Consider the following 18,598-nt stretch of genomic DNA (forward strand, 5'->3'; position numbering starts at 1 on the left):
TTTTCTAAGGAAATGAGACCCTCCAGGTAGACAGAATAAAGCCCAGCGAGGAGAAATCCCTTTGTCTCTTCCTCCTTCTTTCTGCCTGGAATATGGGTGCAAAGCAATGAAGTGCAGCAGCCACACTGTGACCCTGAGAGCGGAGGAGACATGCTAAGGCTGACGGATCCGAACAACAGAAGGACCAGAACCGGCCCTGGATTGCTCTCCTGTGAACTTCTGGTAACCTGGGGGAAATAAACTCCTGATTGGTTAAGCCACTACAGTTGATGTTCTCTTACTCACAGCTAAACTGCGAGTAAAAGATAAAATATTAAATAATAAAAACACTGGCCCATCAGCAAAGCTAGAAGAGACACCCTCTGATTCCTGATCGAGAACAGTCTTTAGCCTCAGGCAGACCTGAGTCTGTGCCTCGTCCCTGGCTTCCCACAAGCTGGGTGGACTCAGACAAGTTATTTATCTCTCTAGCAGTTTCTCCATCTGAAAACTGAATATGATAACAGCACCCACTTCAAAGAGAGGATGCCAGACTTGCATGCAAAGCCTTAGCCCAGGGCCTGGCCCAGGGTAAGTCCACAAAAAATGTGGATTCTTTTTGTTAAACTGGTTGTTTCAACGGGTCAGTGCTCCATTTTCCTCAAAGTAACAATTACAGGAGTTCCCCCACCCCCTCCCCTTATCCATGGTTTCGCTTTTCACAGTTTCAGTTTCCTGAGGTCAACCGAAGTCCAAAAACATTAAGTGGAAAATTCCAGAAGTAAATGATTCATAAGTTTTCAATGGCATGCCACTCTGAGTAGCGTGATGAACTCTGGTGCCATCCTTCCCCGTCCTGCCCAGGATGGAAATCATCCCTTTGTCCAGCGCCTCCACGCTGTAGACACTCCCACCCGGGGAGTCACTGAGTAGCCTCTCCATGACCAGATCCACTGCCTCAGCACCACAGTGCGGGGTTCACCCTTATTTTCCTTAAGAATGGCCCCAAAGCGCAAGAGTAGGTTGGCAGCAATTCAGATATGTCAAAGAGAAGCAGTAAAGTGCTTCCTTTAGGGAAGAAGGTGAAAGTTCTTGACACAATAAGGAAAGTAATAAGTAACCTACGCTGAGGTTACTGAGATCTATAGTAAAAACAGATCTTTCATCCATGAAATTGTGAAGAAGGAAAAAGGAATCCGTGCTAGCTTTGCGGTTGCACCTCAGACTGCAAAAGTTACGGCCACCGTGCGTGACAAGTGCTTAGTTAAGATGGAAAAGGCATGAAGTGTGTGGGTGGAAGACATGAACAGAAAATGCGCTCCGGTTGACGGCACTGTGTTGGGCCAGAAGGCACTGAGCCTGTACAAAGACTTGAGCGAGGGATCCTCTGAGAGAAGGGACACCAAGCCATTTACTGCAAGTAAGGGCTGGTTGCACAGATTCAGGAATAGGTTTGGGCTGAGAAATGTAGGAACTCCTGCAGGGGCTGCGCCTGCTGTTGAAGAAGCTGCTGCCACATGTACCGCAGAGGTGCAGTGGGTTAAGGAGGAAGGGATGTATGTACAGGAAAAACCTGGTCTATGCAGGGTTTGGTACTATCTGCAGTTTCAGGCATCCATGTGGGGGAGGACAGCGGGTCCTGGAAACCGTATCCTCCACAGATAAGTGGAGACTACTGTATGGATAAACTAACAATATCTTTATCTTTTTTCTTACTTTTCAACTCTTTAGGGGCTTTTGTGTTGCCACGATACTCATATTCGAAGGCCAGTGGGTCACATAAATGAGTCTCTAAAGACTCACCTAGAGGAAGACTGGGATTGTCAGCTGTTACATCTTCCTTCAAAATCAAGAGCAGAGACAGGTCTTTAAAAAGGCTTTAAACATGTCCCAAGGGGAGTGTCAAGGTCAAGGCCCTGTGTTCTGAGGGCAATGGACTGGACGAGTGTTTCATTTAGGAAGCAGAGAGAGAAATCTAGGGGGCAAACATCAGAGACATTGGAGAGTCCTTCCCCTGACCTTTCTCAATGAAATCCTTCTAACAGATGATTGAAGCTTTGCTTCCGTAATGAGCATTGAACGTCAAATACAAACCCTCTGGGGACAGAGGATACATGAATCTCAATTCTCGTTAAAGTGTAGATGGCCGGCACCAGGGTCTTTCTAGAAGCAGTGGAGAAAATGCAAGTGGTGGCCAACTGTCCAATGACACACTTTGCAATGTTCACAATTTCCCCAGGAACTGGTGTTCAATGTTGATTCAATCATAATCCCTCAGTAATACATCCTGTTCCTGTAGGGTTTTCAAGGTCTGAGACTCACATCTTCTTCCCCACCCAGGGATCACCAGCCAATTGGGAGCCAAAATAGCCAGAACTCCTGCCGGGCAAGTGCCTAGTCACCTCAAAACATAGGGCACAGTGGAGCCTCCTGCCTCCTCCCCTGAGACTGGGATCATCCCAATAAGGATCCCCACGGATGTGCATGGAAGGCTGCCCACAGCTGGCTGCATGATCAAGTCCACTGGGGCCTCTGGCTCCGTCAGGCAGCTGGGGCTGGAGCAGAGAGCACTCGCCAAGCTCTCCTGGACTCGCTGGTAAACCTCAGCCCATGGCATCCAAGCCCTGACCCATCAGACAAGCCTCTCCTCTCCCGTGGGAAGGAGTAAAAGCAGATCCTCTCTCTGAAGTAGGGTTGCGGGTGGGTGTGTGCCCACGCACACACAATTGAAATATGACCTCATTTGATCTTCTCACCAGCCCGGTGAAACAGTCTGGGCAAATATTATCATCCCAATTCACGGGTGATCAGACTGAGGCTCCGCCAATTTAAACAACTTGGCCAACCTCCATCCAACTGGTAAAGGCAGCCCCAGGCTCCCCGCACGTCCATCCTCGGCCTCCCTGGGTAATTGCCCGAAATAACTCCCATGTGCTCCACGCAGAGGATCGGGAGGCCACCACCTTGCCCCTCAAGGGCAGCAGGAGGGTTTTACATTTTAATTTTTTTAAGTGCGGAGATGTTTTCAATAGTCCCTGGCTCTGTGAGCGTCCTCTGGATGAAACAGAATCTGGCTGGCGAGCCTGCCCCACAGATGGCCGCAGCTAAATGCCTAACAGCTTGGGGCCTGCGTCTGATTGCCAGGCATGGAGAAAAACAAAGGGATCCTTGCGCTGTGAAGAGGCCTGCCGGCTGCAGCGCATTCCTTTATGCGGCGATTCAAGATGTGCGCGAGGCCCACTTTCAATAATTTTTAGTGTGTTGTTCTCTAGGATCTTTGAAGTTGCTCTTATGGAGAAAACATTTTCTTAGGTTATTGGCTTTTTAAAGAAGCAAAATATGGGAGCCTTATGATCTTAACGCTCACAGCTCATAAATACTCGTGCAGAAGCGGTAGCCAGGCCCCGGGAGGACTATTCCCTGTTCTCCAGGAGGAATAAAAGCACCTCACAGCGTGACCCAGCCTCACCGCCCCTTTGTCGGGGAGGTGGGGGGAGGTGTACACTGCATTCCAGCCCGGCCTCCAGGCCGCTGCTGGAGACACAGGAAAGAGGCTGAGGAGGAAGCCACTTGCCCTGGGCAGTAAGGTCTGGATTCATCTGAGGATGGAGGCAGCCCACTGACTTTCCTCTTAACATGTCTCCCAACCAACCCCTCCTTTCTTTGAAATACCGCCTTGTACCCGATTGCACAATTTTTTTTTAAATACCATGTCTGACCCAGCATTCGCTTTTTAGGAACCTCTCCCTGGCCCATTGTATCAACCCAAAACTCTCTGACCCCAAGCCTGCACACCCTGTTTGCCCACCCACTGTGGCAGCTTTGTGAGGGTCCCCACCTCACCTGGGCTACGGCCCTTGGCCTAAGCGGCCTCCTTCGCCTGTCACGTCCTCCTACCCCAAGCCTTCCAGGGCTTCCTCCACTGTTGTGTTTATGAAAAGGGTGCCTTTGGCTTGGCAGTCAGGCAGACCTGAGTTCTGCCATTTAAGAATGGCTCACACCTTTTGGACAAGTGCGTAGGAGAACTAAAACCAATCGGATGACACATGGGCACAGAGGAGGTGTTCTTCCACAGCTAGGGGAGGACACCCAAGTGCTGGTACCCACCTGTGTGGAGAGATGCAAAGTGTTAAACTACGTGTGCATTTCTTGGCTCTATCTTTTAGTAAAGACACCCAAATGCACATACTACAAGTATTTAAGATTCTTAAACAAGCCTTTCCCCCAAGCAACCTGACCTGACTCACCTGACATCTCTCCGACACTCCCCTTCCTTTCTTCCTAGTTTTGTATCCCCCATGGATGCCCTAAACCAGACCAGTTTGGCAGCAGGGTGCATGGGACGCAGGCCATACTGATCAGAGGAGCAAGCGATGCAAGGGTGTGGGAGGGAATCAGAGCAGACCCCATGTTCAAGAGCACCTTCACAGAGGCTGGTCCCAGTGGTGGAGCAGCCCAGGAGTGAGGATCCAAAAGAGCATCAGGCCCTAGCTGGTTTGGCTCAGTGGATAGAGCGTCTGCCTGTGGACTAAAGGGTCCTGGGTTCAATTCCGTCAAGGGCACATGCCCGGCTTTCAGGCTCGATCCCCATACGGGGCATGCAGGAGGCAGCCAATCAGTGATTCTCTCTCATTATTGATGTTTCTCTCTCTCTCTCCCTCTTCCTTTCTCTCTGAAATCAATAAAAACATAATTTTTTAAAAAAGATCATCAGAAAGTCTGGCAGATCCCCATCTGGTAGGATGGTAGGGCCCAGGATGATCCCTGCTTTGGAAATAAATAAATGAACAACCAAAGAAACAGATTGCCAGATTTAGGATCCTCCAGATCAGAGTAGCTGCTTCCTGTCTCTGAACAACACTGAGATATGTTCAAACAACCCGCTAGTACCCTGGTACATTGAAATGTGAAGGCCAAGTTCCTTCAGTGACCTTCTCCACATAATGCATGCTGGAGGTGGTCTCACACAGGACTGTGGGGTCTTGGGAGGGCTGCAGGGTGAGAGGGAAAGCCATGAAGGTCATCCTGAAGAGAAGCTAGGAAGCCAGGAGGTTAAGCCATATGCTCCTGACCCACCAGGAGCCAGCAGTCCATGTAAACAGCTCTGTGAGGTGGGGTGCGCTCAGACTCCATGGGGTGAGGCAGGGGTCAGCATCCAGAGGATGCATAATGCAGTTAGGAGGTTTAACAGGGAGCTGATGTTCAAAAAAAATCCAGATTGGCATAGCACATAGAGCAACCTAACTCCAGGCCACCCCATTAGCAGAGAAGGTGCCTTCAATTTACTGTGTAAATCAGTTTAGCAGATGGTAGTAGCAATAAGATTTATTTTTTGTTTGTTTTTTTGTTTGGTTGGTTGGTTGGTTGGTTGGTTTTGGGAGAGGGGTGTTTAATGTTTCCTCTGGCAACAGAATACATCCTATTTTCAAAGACACATCCAGATGGGACAAATCACATCCCCATCTTCAGGAGCAATCATGACACTAGGCCAGCCGTGGGCAAACTATGGCCCGCGGGCCAGATCTGTCCCGTTTGAAATGAATAAAACTAAAAAAAAAAAAAAAGACAGTACCCTTTTATGTAATGATGTTTACTTTGAATTTATATTAGTTCACACAAACACTCCATCCATGCTTTTGTTCTGGCCCTCCGGTCCAGTTTAAGAACCCATTGTGGCCCTCGAGTCAAAAAGTTTGCCCACCCCTGGACTAGAGTCTGTATTCCATTTCCCTTGTATAGTGATTGGTTGGTAAAGGGTCATGTGACCTGAGCTGAACCAATGGGAGTCATCCTTGAGACTTTACCTAAAGCTGTAGTTTGGAGGAGGGAGGGATTGCTTTCTTTTCACTGGGACTCCCAACGTTAAGGAGTATATATAGATCTACAGCTGTTGGAAGCCATTCTTAACAACACATGGGGAGAGCCTGCCTGGGAATGCAACTCCCCAGAGGAAAAGAACCAGGAAAAGAAAAGAGAGAGACTTCTGATGATTACTGGACCCAACCATACCTGAAGACCATATTGCTTCCCTTGTACTTCCCTGGGACATGACAGTAACTATCTTTTTTCTTTTAATTTGGGTTTCTGTTACTTAAAACTAAAATCATTCTGACTTACACACCTGGCTCATTGGCTCAGGGCCAGTCTGAGCTTCATTCTCCAGGTATCTTGTCTTCATTCCAGGATGCTAAGCAGGATTGGGGCAAGCAGGATGGGTGTATGGAGGACAGAGCTACACAGACACACCAGCCCCACAAAAGCAGGGCACCAGCCAGGTTATACCCTGTAGACACAATGAAGATGACCCAGAATTTGGCATCAGGCCGACTGTATTCAGGTCTCCATCCATCCATTTACCAATTGTGTGACCTGGTTGGTTATTTAATCCCTCTAGGCCTTCGTTTTCCCATCTAAAAAATGGTATCAATAACATCTACCTTGTAGGTTTTTCTGTGATGTTTTAATGACATCAGGAATATAAAGGACTTGATCTTGTGTCTGGCTCACAGCGGGAGTTTGATAAATGGCAGCAATTCGATGTCACTGTGGTATATCTGTCCTTGCATGTTCAGCACTGGGAAGAGGAACAGCATAATTTACTGAAATATGTATGTAAGGTCCTCAAAATAGCATTGCCAACAATGGTTTCAATTTCCTACGTCGCTTTTTTTTTCTTAACAAGAGCTGCTAAACTCCAACCAAATTGCCCAAAGGGATAGCAACAGAAGAGAAAAATCAGTGCAGTAGCCCCTGGGTGATGATAACTAGACCAGGGGTGGCATCCAGAGCTGCCTCCTCTTTGGGGGTAGAGAAGTGAGCATGAGGGGCCTGCCTCTTCCCTGAAGAGCCCTTGCTCTCTGCAAGTGACACCTGTGAAGTCTGTGTCTCAGCCCCTTTCCCTCCTGACTTAGACCCAGAGACAGACACCCAAGTGGAATAGAGGCGCCCGCAGTGAGCTGGGAATCTGGAAACCGAGTTCTAGTCTGGGTGTGACGTTGCTCCGTCCATTTGTCTTGGCCACTAACATCCCTTTCGGGAAACCCCCTTAGACTGGATGGGGAAACTGAGGGCTGGCCAAGTGTAGTCGACTGTGACAGGGATGCCCTGGACCAGAAACCCTAAGCTCCAACCCCACTCTCATTCGCTAGACCCCAGACAGATCCCTAAGCCTGCAATCCTGCTTTGCTAATGTATGAACAAAACCAAAGGCTAGCCCAGCCGGCATGGCTCAGTGGTTGAGCATCAACCTATGACCAGGAGGTCACAGTTTGATTCCCAGTCAGGGCACATGCCCGTGTTGTGGGCTCTATCCTCCCAGTGTGGGACATGCAGGAAGCAGCCAATCAATATCTCACTCTTTCCCTCTCCCTTCCTCTCTGAAATCAATAAAAATATATATTATAAAAATAAATTTAAAAAACAAAGGCTAGCCCCAGCCTCCAGGGACCCAGAATGAATCCATGTCTTTTCTTCAGCTCCAGCCTGGCTGTGAAGCCAACATCAGCAAAGGCGCTCTGGAAGGCACTGGGGGGGCTGAGTCCAGAGATCAGGGTCCAAGCATCCCCTCAACTGCTTGTTAGGCCTCAGTTGTCTCGTAGAAAAGGAGGGGGAATGAAGAGTTCCATTACTGTGCTTGTATAACGAATCACCCTAAAACTCAGTGGTGTGAACACCCGTTTGTTATGGTCACAGATTCTGTGGGTCAGGAATTAGGACGGAGCATAAAGCAAGATGCCCATCTCTGCCCTCTGGTGACCTAGGCCTCAGCTGGAAGGTTCCAGTGGCTGGGACTCCTCCAGCAGTTTTCTCTGTCTCTCTGCACAGAGGAGAGAGAGAGAGAGAGAGAGAGAGAGAGAGAGAGAGAGAGAGAGACCACACACCAGGGGAAGCTTTCCTGCCTTGTGACTTTCCTCCGAAGTCACACTGCATGGCTTTTGCCGTTCTGTCCACTGGGCCATTACAAAGTCTGTCAGCTCCAAGACGAGGGGACATAGGCCCTACCTGTCGACGGAGGACTGTTGACGTCACATCACAAGACCGTGAGGATGGGATACGCATTCGTGTGACCATCCTGGGAAAAAACAATCTGAGCCCTAATATCTTCCTTAAAGAGGCGACACTAGGATGAAAGGCCGCGATGGCCGTAAAGCTCGTAGGAAAGTGCTGCGCCTGTGTTCATGGTCTCCGCAGACACTGCCGAGTGCCTGCTTGGTCCTCACCACCACGGTGCCCTTCAATACCCGTCCTGCTGGGAGACGGTTCTCATTCAAGGGGGGAATGTGCGAGACAGGTGGGCAGACAGGGATAACGAGTGAAAGCCCTTTGCAAACCATCAAGGGCTAATATTTTGGTCGTAACAAAATATTTTGACGGCGAAAATCCTGGAGAGATGAGAAGACACTTGAAAATGCTTCTTTTTCCTTTTTTCTCTTGAAGAGCTGCACTGTATTCTTTCTCCAAATTCAAGATTCAATCCTTCAATCAGTCAATCATTTATTTACCCGACAACCATGGATGAGTATCTGTTGCATGCCAGGTATTATGGGCAAACTGAACAATGAACAAGACCTGGTCTGAGCCTCCAGGAAGGCTGAAATTCACCCTCTAAGTAACTGACACAAAATGGGCACCGAAGGAGGAAAGCGGGAGAGCCCCCACCCCCGCAGCGCCCCCGTCGCCCTCTGCCAGTTTCCACAGTGGACTTGGCTCTGAAGAACCAACGCTGACTGCCTGGGGCTGCTGAGAAAGCCCTAGAACACCCTGGAAAGCCCTGGGTAAGCAGAGCGCTCAGCCTCCCCCGGGAAGGATGCCAGCCCCCAGCAGCTTGGCGGTCACTCCTTTTTGGCCTCACTCCTGGCCCTGCCTTCCTCCAGGCTTGGCCTCCGTGGTGAAGAGCCCCACGTCTGCCTCCAGTTCCTGTCTCCCCACCATTTGAGGGTTAACACTGTCTGATGTTCCCTGCAGGGTTTGAAGTGCAGCTGTTGTTGCCATTGGGAAATTGCTTTTTCCAATTGCGGGGCTGGCGCTTGGAAACGACCACAGTGCCATCCTCTGGTGGAAGTCTGGATTCCATGCACTGCAACCTTCCTCTGTGGCTGGAGGAGGCTTTTCAGTGACTCCTGGGGCTCCTTCGGAAGGACACCCCACTCAGTGTGGGACCTCACTACCCTCATGTAGCAACATTGTGGAAGGAGAACTCAACAGTTTGCATTGAAACTTTCTACCCAGGAAAAAAAAGAAGAAGAAATTAACAGATAGTTACCCGTGTGTATAATACATATTTGTGTCTGCTATTTTTTCAATATTTAATTTTATTATTGTGTTAAAACATGAGAGATATGAGTTTCTAGACTCATTTATTCATTTTCTGGGTTCATTCAACACAAATTTTATGGTGTCAGGCACTGATCTAGGTGCTAAGAATACAAAATACACAAAATTCCAGACTTCATGGAGATTGCTTTCTGGTAGAAGAGACAGACAATAAGTAAAATATATAAGTAAATACATAGTATATTAGAAACTGTTATTAAAAAAACAACAACTATAGCAACAGAAGGTGATAAGGAGTGCTGGTGGTGAATCATTACAAATGGGGGTTCAGAGAAGGCCTGAAGGTGAAGATGGAGAGGAAATAAGCCACTGGCTAAGGCCTTGAGGTGAGAGTGTGCCTGCCAAGTCTGAGGACATTGAGTAACCAATGTGGCAGGAAGAGAGCCAGTGAAGAGGAGACTAGACTGAGAAGCAGAAGGAGAAGAAATTGAAGGCCAGGTGCAGACTTTAGCTCTTCCTCTGATGAAAAAGGGGCCCTTGCAGGGTCTGAGGACATGGTCTGGCTTATATGTGAACCTCTGAGCACACTCTGGCTGCTTTATTGAGGACAGAAGGAAGGGGGAACAACAGCAAAAACAGATGGAGGAGTTAGGGGGCTACTGAAATAATCTGAGCAAAGGAAGAACGTGGATGAGACCAGGGCGGTAGCAGTGCGGGCATGAGGCGTAGCTGGATTGGGATATCATGACAATTAAGGGTTGAAATTGCTGAGAGAACTGGCATGGTGTGAAAGGAGAGAGAGTAACTAAGCAGGAGGCCAAGGTGTTCGGACAGCAGCTGCAAGGCATCAGCCAGGGACTGATCAAAGTCTCCCTCCCAAGAATTTGAAATAAGAAATAGAAACTTTTGACAGTCAGTGGCAGGTGCTGGAGTGGGAAGCTGGTCAAACAGAGAGAAAACATGATGGGACGCCGTGGTGGGCCACAGGCAAGAGAAGTACCCAGAAGATGGATGAGAAAGAGGAATGGGGCAGATGTGCAAACATGAGCCGAAATGAGAGGGATCACCTCAAACTCAGGGCCACTGTGTCACACAACTTTAGGGATTAGCATGCACGTCACAGGAGGTAGTGCCTCTGGAGTTGTGCGGTGCACAGCTTGTGCAACTGAGCACGGCAGTCCCCTCCCCAGATGGATGTCATCCCTTTGGCCAGTTGTCCACGGAATTGCCCATTGCATCTTCCCTGAGCTAGCCCAGCGGGTTTTGTTCCTTTCCAGCAAAAGAGTTTTAACCAAAAACAGGCTCAGGAGGCAAAGGCCATCATGTAGGCCCCCAGGCCCTTGACTAACTGACTGGCTCTGAGACCATCAGTTTCTCTGTGTTGCACAACTCCAGGGAGCAACATTCCTCCAGGGACACAGGACCTCGCTGTTGGAGGACCTGAAGAGCAAGTGCACATTGTGTCTGCTGTCGTGGGACTGACCATTATCTTCTTTCATGGGCACCAGGGTCCCGGCCTCTTCTGCGTGTTTGCAGTATTTTGGCACTATAGACCTATAAGGACGAGACTGTGAAAGACAGTGCCCTGCCCTAGCTGGTTTTGCTCAGTGGTTGGAGTGTCGGCCCTGCAGACCAAGGGGTTGCAGGTTCAATTCCCAGTCAAGGGCACATACCTGTTTGCAATATCCCTGCCCTGGTCAGGGCATGGGTGGGAGGCAAACAATCACTATGTCTCCCTCACATTGATGTCTCTCTCTTTCTCTCTCTCTCTCTCTCTCTCTCTCTCTCAATTCCCCTCCCTCCCTCTCTTCCACTTTCTCTAAAAAAAAATCAATGAAGAAAATATCCTCAGGTGAGGACTAACAACAACATCAAAAAAGACAGTGTCCTAATGGTCTCATCAGACAGCTGGGAAGCTGGATGGGTAAGGGGCCGAGTCCCCCCACCCCAGGTCAGGGATTTGGAGTCAGTGCTGAGTGGCTAGCGGGCCCCATGCCTGGGATTACCTAAACGCTGCGAGAACTATCCATCCCTTTTAAGCAAACTCACCGGTATGCATCTCACCATCATTCCTCTGGTCCCTCCACCACAGTCTTTGCCAGGGAGAGGCAGTGGGACACAGAAGAAAAGCTATTGCCAGACTGCAATCTACAATGAGCCCTTAAGCAGAGAGAAGCCGGTGGTCGAGGATATTTGAAAATCATTTTCCTCCTCTCATCTTCTTTCCTCTCCAGCTGCCTAGAGTCTGAGGTCCCTCACATTTAAATCTTCAATTTATCTATGTTGCAGCTCATGAAAAGGAATTTTTAAACAACATCTTAATATTTATTCACATGTCACATACCATCTACATTTTGGATAAAGTACATTTCCCCAGAGACCCCCCCCCCATTTATTCTAAACACATTGCAAAGCCCACTGCTTGCATGCTCGATGGTTTTCTGAACATCAGAGTGTCCTCTCCGGGCTGCCACTGATACATCCAATAACTTAATGCTGTTTTTCATAAATGGAAAGATCAGACCGTGATCCAAACGCTGTGGCATTTGGCATTTGTTTGATGGAGGTAACATTTTCCACAACAAGATACATTTCTGATTCACGGGGTTATTATTAAAAACAGAAATTGAGCTGTGTGGTGATGGAATCAACCCGCAGCCCATACATTGTGTGGATTCTAAAAACAAAAGAAACGATGGATACTCCCAAAGACAGCACGAGTGTCGCCTGGCACTCTGCTACATGAGTCTCAAGCAGCGGTTCTGAGGGGACCCCGACCAGTCGGCGCAGCATCTCCTGGGGCTGGTGGGAAAGGAACGTTCTCGAGCCCACGCCACACCTACTGAGCCAGAACCCCTGGGATCTGTGTTTTCATCAGCCCTCCGAGCGATAGCATGAATGCTTAAGATTGAGGACCAAAGAGTCCTAGACATTAGAACTCTTTAAAAGGTAGCAGCAAATTAGTAAGGAAGACATATCTAATCGGGAGTTTAAAAACATAGAGTCACAGTCTCTGCAGAGAGGCGATATAGCCTAAGCGGGGGTACCAGGCAGCAGGAACCCTGACCGGGTTGTGTTCAGGAGGAGCGCTCATTTAGAACATCAGTGAAGGTTCCAGTGTCCCGGAAGTGGGGTTGGGGGCGAATAAGCAGAGCTCCCTGCCTACAAGGGCACCGAGTTTCGTGGGAGAGGGACTGAGAACCCTGAGGACAATTAGAGGTCATGGTGTTGACTCAGAAATGTGGGTCAACTGTGGAGCAAACACAGAGGGAAGCCTCACTCTGGCTGGGGCAATGGAATAACTGTCCACGGGGAGGAAACCCTTGAACTCGGCCTTGGAAGAGCAGGAGCTGTCAAGGAAGCCGTGAGAGTTACCTGCGGGGCAAGGAGAACTGCACGTGCAGAAAGGACCCCTGACAGCCCGGGGAGCGCTGAGAAATGTGCAGGTTTGGTTGCTTTAAAATTATGCTCTAGGTCCAGCAAAAGGTGTCATTTTGGGGGAGAGGTGTGTCAGGGGGTCCAGAATCGTGTCCCAGCTGTAACCCTGTTGCTTTTTACCCAGGAAGGATTTTAAAGAGTCACCTCCTCACCAGATGCTTGACTTTTCTTTTATAATATTCCTGCTGGTCATACGCCAACACCAGGATAGCCCCTAGCACTTCTTCACTGAGAAGGCCAGATCCGGGCTAAGCAGGGCCCCTCACAGAGGGGACAGGAGCACTAGCATGAGGGAAAGAATGAAAATCAGGGACCATCAGGTCAACACGCTATACTGGTCAGAAAGTCTTCCTAGCACACGCACCACCTACTGGCTGGTTAGCTTTGGGTCAGTTATGTAACTTCTCTCTGCCTCAGTTTCTTCATCTGTAAAATGTGCATAGTAATAATCCCTAATTTATATGGTCGTTATGAGGACTAGATGATTTAATATTTGCATAAAGGACATGGAAGAGTGCCTGCAAATAGCAAACATTACACATGTGTTAGCTATTATCACCATTATCATCCCCATCGTCTTCATTATTATTATCATCATCAATATCACCACTATCCTCACCATCATCACCACTACCCCCTTCACCATCATTATCACCACCACACCCCCACCATTATCATCATCACCGACATTGTGTCACCTCTGCTTAGTCCCAGAGCCTGATGATTGAAGTTGGGAACACCAGGCTAATGGCATGATTACATCTGATCACAGTGAACTGATAAATATAACTAAATATATTTTCTTTACCTCAATCCAATTTCATTTCTTTTTAGAAGCTTGACCGCCGTCTACAACATCTCTGCCAAGCAGTTGCCAGGCCATGTTTTAATTCCTCCCATGGCAGGGAGCTGACTTCATTCCCAAGAAGCTCATCTAACTGCCAGATCCGGCAATTTGACTCTAGGGCTTTAATATTTCTGCAAATCCAAGAATAGCAATGCTATCCCACTGTGGGATTACTTCTGTTGGTTAGAACAAAATTAGAAAATAGGCCATTATTTGTGCCACCTCCTCCTTCTTTATGCCCAGGGCAAATTTTTTGCTGCTCCTCTCACTAATTCCCCGCCCCTCGGATCTGGGCTGGCCGTGGTGACTTGCTTGATCCGTAAAATATAACACAAGTGGCTTCCACCCACTCCATTCATCCAACCGATGCCACCTGAAGCAGACCTAGCCATCTCCATCGCGTCCTATTCAAATTTCAAATCCATGAACAAAACAAATTTTGTTAAGCTTTTAAATTTGGAGGGGATCTGTTAAATTGCAACAAATAACTGAAACATCCTGAAATAGCTGAAACATCTTATCTCTTATCTTCGCATTACCCTTTAACTCCTTCAATACATGCTTTGTATTGAAGGAGTTTAACAAAATTTGTTTTGTTCATGGTGCTATGCTGGAGATTGTGGAAGACAAAGATGCACCAGCCACTCACTGTCTCAAGGACTTCGGAGCCTTCCTGAATGAGGCAATGCATCGCAGAAGAGGAGCAGCACACAGCTGTAAGGAAACTCAGGGATGGAGAAATATGTTCTGTCTGGTGGGGAAGACAGTGAACTGACTGCAGAGGGATGGAAAGGATTCCCCAGATGGAGAAGAGGAGGAGGGTGGTGGGTAGAGGGACTGGGGGGTCCATGAAAGGATATGGCACTTTCAGGAATCAGTTAGGAGGCTGAAATGGTGGGGAGCAAAGGGCATGAAGCAAAGAACAGAGAGACGAGGCTGGGGAACTAGGTGGGGGTCAGATCGAGAAGGACTTCGTAAACTGAGAGTTTGGATTTTACCTTGAGCACAAGAGAGAGCTACAGAGGGGTTTTAACACGTTAAGCGCCCTGTTAAGCAAGGGCAGAGCAGAAGCAGATTTGCATTCCTGAAAGAAGAGTCTGGCTGTAGGATAGGATCAAATGAAAAGAGGCCAACCTAGGACTCCCGTCGATAGCTGGTCAGGAGATGAGGGGGTACCGAGATAGGGCAGTGGAGACTTCAGAAAGTTTACAAGACCCAGTTGGAGATCAATTGGATAGAGCAGAGAAATCAGTCAAGGATGATCCCAGATTTCTGGTTGGGGAGGTGCCATTCCACCAACTACCAATGACAGCAGGAGCAGGCGTGAGGAGAAGGCAGACAAAAGTCCCCTTTGATTCTTGGGACATCCCACACCCTGATTCCAGTTCACATGTTCAAAGACAGTCATAACGTCCCGAGCTGTTGCTTGGGCATTTGCTTGAGTCTCTTTGTTCCCGTGACCCTCTTGTTTTTTCATTTCCAATAGGATTAGAGTGCACATCTGACTACAGGGAGAGTCTGTTCTAAAGTCCACACCAAGAAAAAACAGATACTGTTAAGGTTTTTAATATCTTTTTAGTTGCTGCCTTTTTCAAGGATTATAACATCAGCACATGGTGTTGAAAATACATAAAAGTACACCCATAGCCCAATTTCTCAGAGAGAGTATTAACATTGGGGGATATGCCCTTTCAATGTTTTTCTGTTCATATATATTTGCTTTATCTGGTTAATATTGTTGTGTGAGCATTTTTCTAGGCCTCTCACACTAACCTAGAAAATACGTTTTTTAAATGGCTGACTAGAGTCCAACATGGGTGTACCTAAATGAAGTTAACTTCTACAATTGGACATTTCAGCTGTTTTCATACATGTGTGTGTCTGTGTTTTGCTTTGGTTTTTTTTTTTGTTTTTGTTTTGCTCTTATGAAAACCTTATGTCAAGCATGTTTATGTCTAAATCTTAGCTATTCTTTTCTAATTATTTCTTTAAGACAAATTATTGGAATGGGCCAAGAATTGACAGATTTGAACATGTTGAAGGTTTTGTGGTGCTTATGACCAAGTTTCTCTCAAAATATAAAGGAATGGTTTTGTCGGGTTCTTTTTTACCCTTCCCCAGTCGGCTGTGGAGGAAAACACATGGCCGCACTTTTTGGAGCCTGAAGTTTCTGGAAGACATTTACTGACTCTTTCTTGGTGGAAATTTGAACCGCTCTCCTCCTCCCAGGATGGCCCTGCCCTGTGATTTACAAACGGCCCGAGCCGGCTCAGTTGCCACAGCGCTGTCATCGCAGGCTGTCGGTCAACCAAATGGAATAAAACCTCCAGGGTTATTTGGCCTCTGAGCAAACACAGGGGAACAGTGGCTGGTCTCTTCTGCTTCCAAAGGAACATGCTGCTTTAATAACACTCAAGAATGCTTTTCAGGAGCCCTGCTCCCCAGAACTTTCCTGTCAGGCCCAGGGCCTCCTTCCTGAAATGTAACGGCCAGCCAGCCCAGTCCCTGGCCACCTCCACTGCCAGGCCCCAAGCCCTGTACAAGGACTGTGGGGCATGCTAATTGGCTGGTATCCAAGGAGCATGAACAGTAAGCGTGCCTTGGACCAGACCGGGGAGGTCCACAGTCCGAGGGCTGGACAAACTCCAGCTGGCTGTGTGCAAACCAGGCCCCTCCGGTCCTTTCTGCAATATGCATGGAGTGTCCTCCTCGAAACCCAGACTCGCTGCTTACTGGGGACCAGGGAGGAAACATGTAGGATGATTTTAATCCCAAGCAAGTGCAAATCACTGCAGAGAAGTTGAGTCCAGACGCAGAGAGGAGAGCTCTGTCCCATGGCCTCAGCCAGCAGGGGAAGGAGCTGAATGAGGAGGGATCAATCACGTTCTGCTTCCCTCCCTGTGTGCATGGACAAGACCTGCAGAAAGCAAGACTTGGAGTCTGTGGGATGTTAGGAAGGTGCGACAGTTGTCAAGGAGAGCGATGTTGAAGGCCCAACCAGAGCTATCAAGGGGGCCGAACTGATGAAACTTGATGACTGCGGGTTATTCCAGTGGGGACAGTTTATAGACTCCAATTTCCTCAACTAACAATGACAATAATAGTACCTGCTGCAAAGAGACTTTGTGGGTCAAATTAAATGACACATGAAAAATGCTTATGCCCAGCTGGCTTGGCTCAGTGGTTGAGCATTGACCTATGAACCAAGAGGTCATGGTTCGATTCCCGGTCAGGGCACATTCCCGGGCTGTGGGCTCCATCCCCAGTAGGAGGTGTGCAAGAGGCAGCCGATCAATGGTTCTCTCTCATCATTCATGTTTCTATCTCTCTCCCTCTCCCTTTCTCTCTGAAATCAATAAAAATAATTTTTTTAAAAAAATGCTTAGTACAGCGTCCTGCTTAGTCAAACTCATTAAAGATTGAGTCCTAAAATAAGTAAGACATAACAATGTCATTATTTTATACGCCTGCAGGTCGTGGCCAAACATACCGAGTCAGGAATCAGCATGTAGATGGCAGGACAAGCCATAGGAATGGACAGGACTCCCAAGGCTGACCTGCAGTGAGGAGACAGGGAGCACTGATGCAAAAGACCTGCTCGGGAGGGATTTGTGGAAAAGGAGAGTGAGAAAGAGCAGCTCAAGCCAAGCAGGAGAACCATTTGGAGAAGGAGAAGGTACCCAGTGTGACTCTAGTAAGACCAAGATGGATCAGGATTCATTGGATTTGGCCACAAAGAAGTCACCAGGGAACATGTTTTCAGTGGTGAAGGTGAGATTGCAGTGAAGGGAGAGAATAAGAGTGTGCACAGAAGATGTTCATCACGGAGAACAGGGGCATAAATTAAGTGCCCAACAATGGGGGACTAGGTTTGTCATGGTACAACTATTCTGTACTTTTCTTCATAGCATTACATGACAATCATTATAAAACAATTGTTTTGTAGCAGAAAAAGGAGGAGGATTAACAGGAACAAAGGAAGCAAAAGACAGAGGTATGGGAGTAACACAGAATACATTTTTTAAAAGCCTACAATGATATATAAAAAAACAGGCAAGTAGACAATAACTACGTTATATTTTTTCTTAAGAGATTTGTTAACACTAGAGAGTTCAAAAAGGACAACAGAGCTGACTCAAGGTTTGGCAAATAGGATGGAAAACAAGTAAAAGGAGAATGTGGTCCAAAACATTAAATGGTGTGGAATGCAGCTTTGTGACTGTATCAAGGGCAATGGACAAACCTAGGAAATGCAAATGCTCATGAGGACACTATACTATGAATGTATGCAATTCCCGACTAGCCGGGAAACTCCATGAGGACGGGGGCCTCACTATCCTGTTTTCTTGGGGAAATGTGGTATCTAAACTAGAACTGCACGCATTAAAAAATGTGCACAGAGAGGAAAGGACATAAAAATGTTGAAAATGTATTAAGGTCTGGGATTGTGAATGTGGACTTTTATTTTCTAATTTCCCTAAGTTTCTATACTGGGTTTATACTACTTTTATAATGTAAAACAGGAAGGACGGAAGGAAAGGAAAGGAAAGGAAAGGAAAGGAAAGGAAAGGAAAGGAAAGGAAAGGAAAGGAAAGGAAAGGAAAGGAAAGGAAGGGAAAGGAAAGGAAAGGAAGGGAGGGAAGGAGGGAGAAACAGGGCAGAGAAGGAGAGGGGAGGGGGAGGGAGGGGAGGCTAGCCGAGGCCAGGGAAAAGAGGATAAACAAGCAAGGGAACTTGGAGCCAGATGACTTGGCTTAGACCTCAACCCATGCTGCCCACTAGCTGTGTGACCTTGAGTGAGCTCCTTAACTACTCTGAGCCTCAGTTTTGTCTATAAAATGGAGATAAAATGGATCCACGAAGAAACCCAGCAAAACTGTGTTTGTTCATTCTTTCCCAACTGTGGGCTCCTGGACCCCAGTCCATACCATTAACACATAGATGTTGTGGGATTTGAGTGGTGCTGAGCTCATCCTCAAGTTCGGAAAACAGGTTGGAGCCCTTCTTTTTTGTGAAAATATCCGGGGGGGGTGGGGGGTGCGTCCCCAAAGCTCCAGGAGT

This window comes from Myotis lucifugus, unplaced genomic scaffold (genome assembly GCF_000147115.1).
Source record: "Myotis lucifugus unplaced genomic scaffold, Myoluc2.0 scaffold_45, whole genome shotgun sequence".
Lineage (NCBI taxonomy): Eukaryota > Metazoa > Chordata > Mammalia > Chiroptera > Vespertilionidae > Myotis > Myotis lucifugus.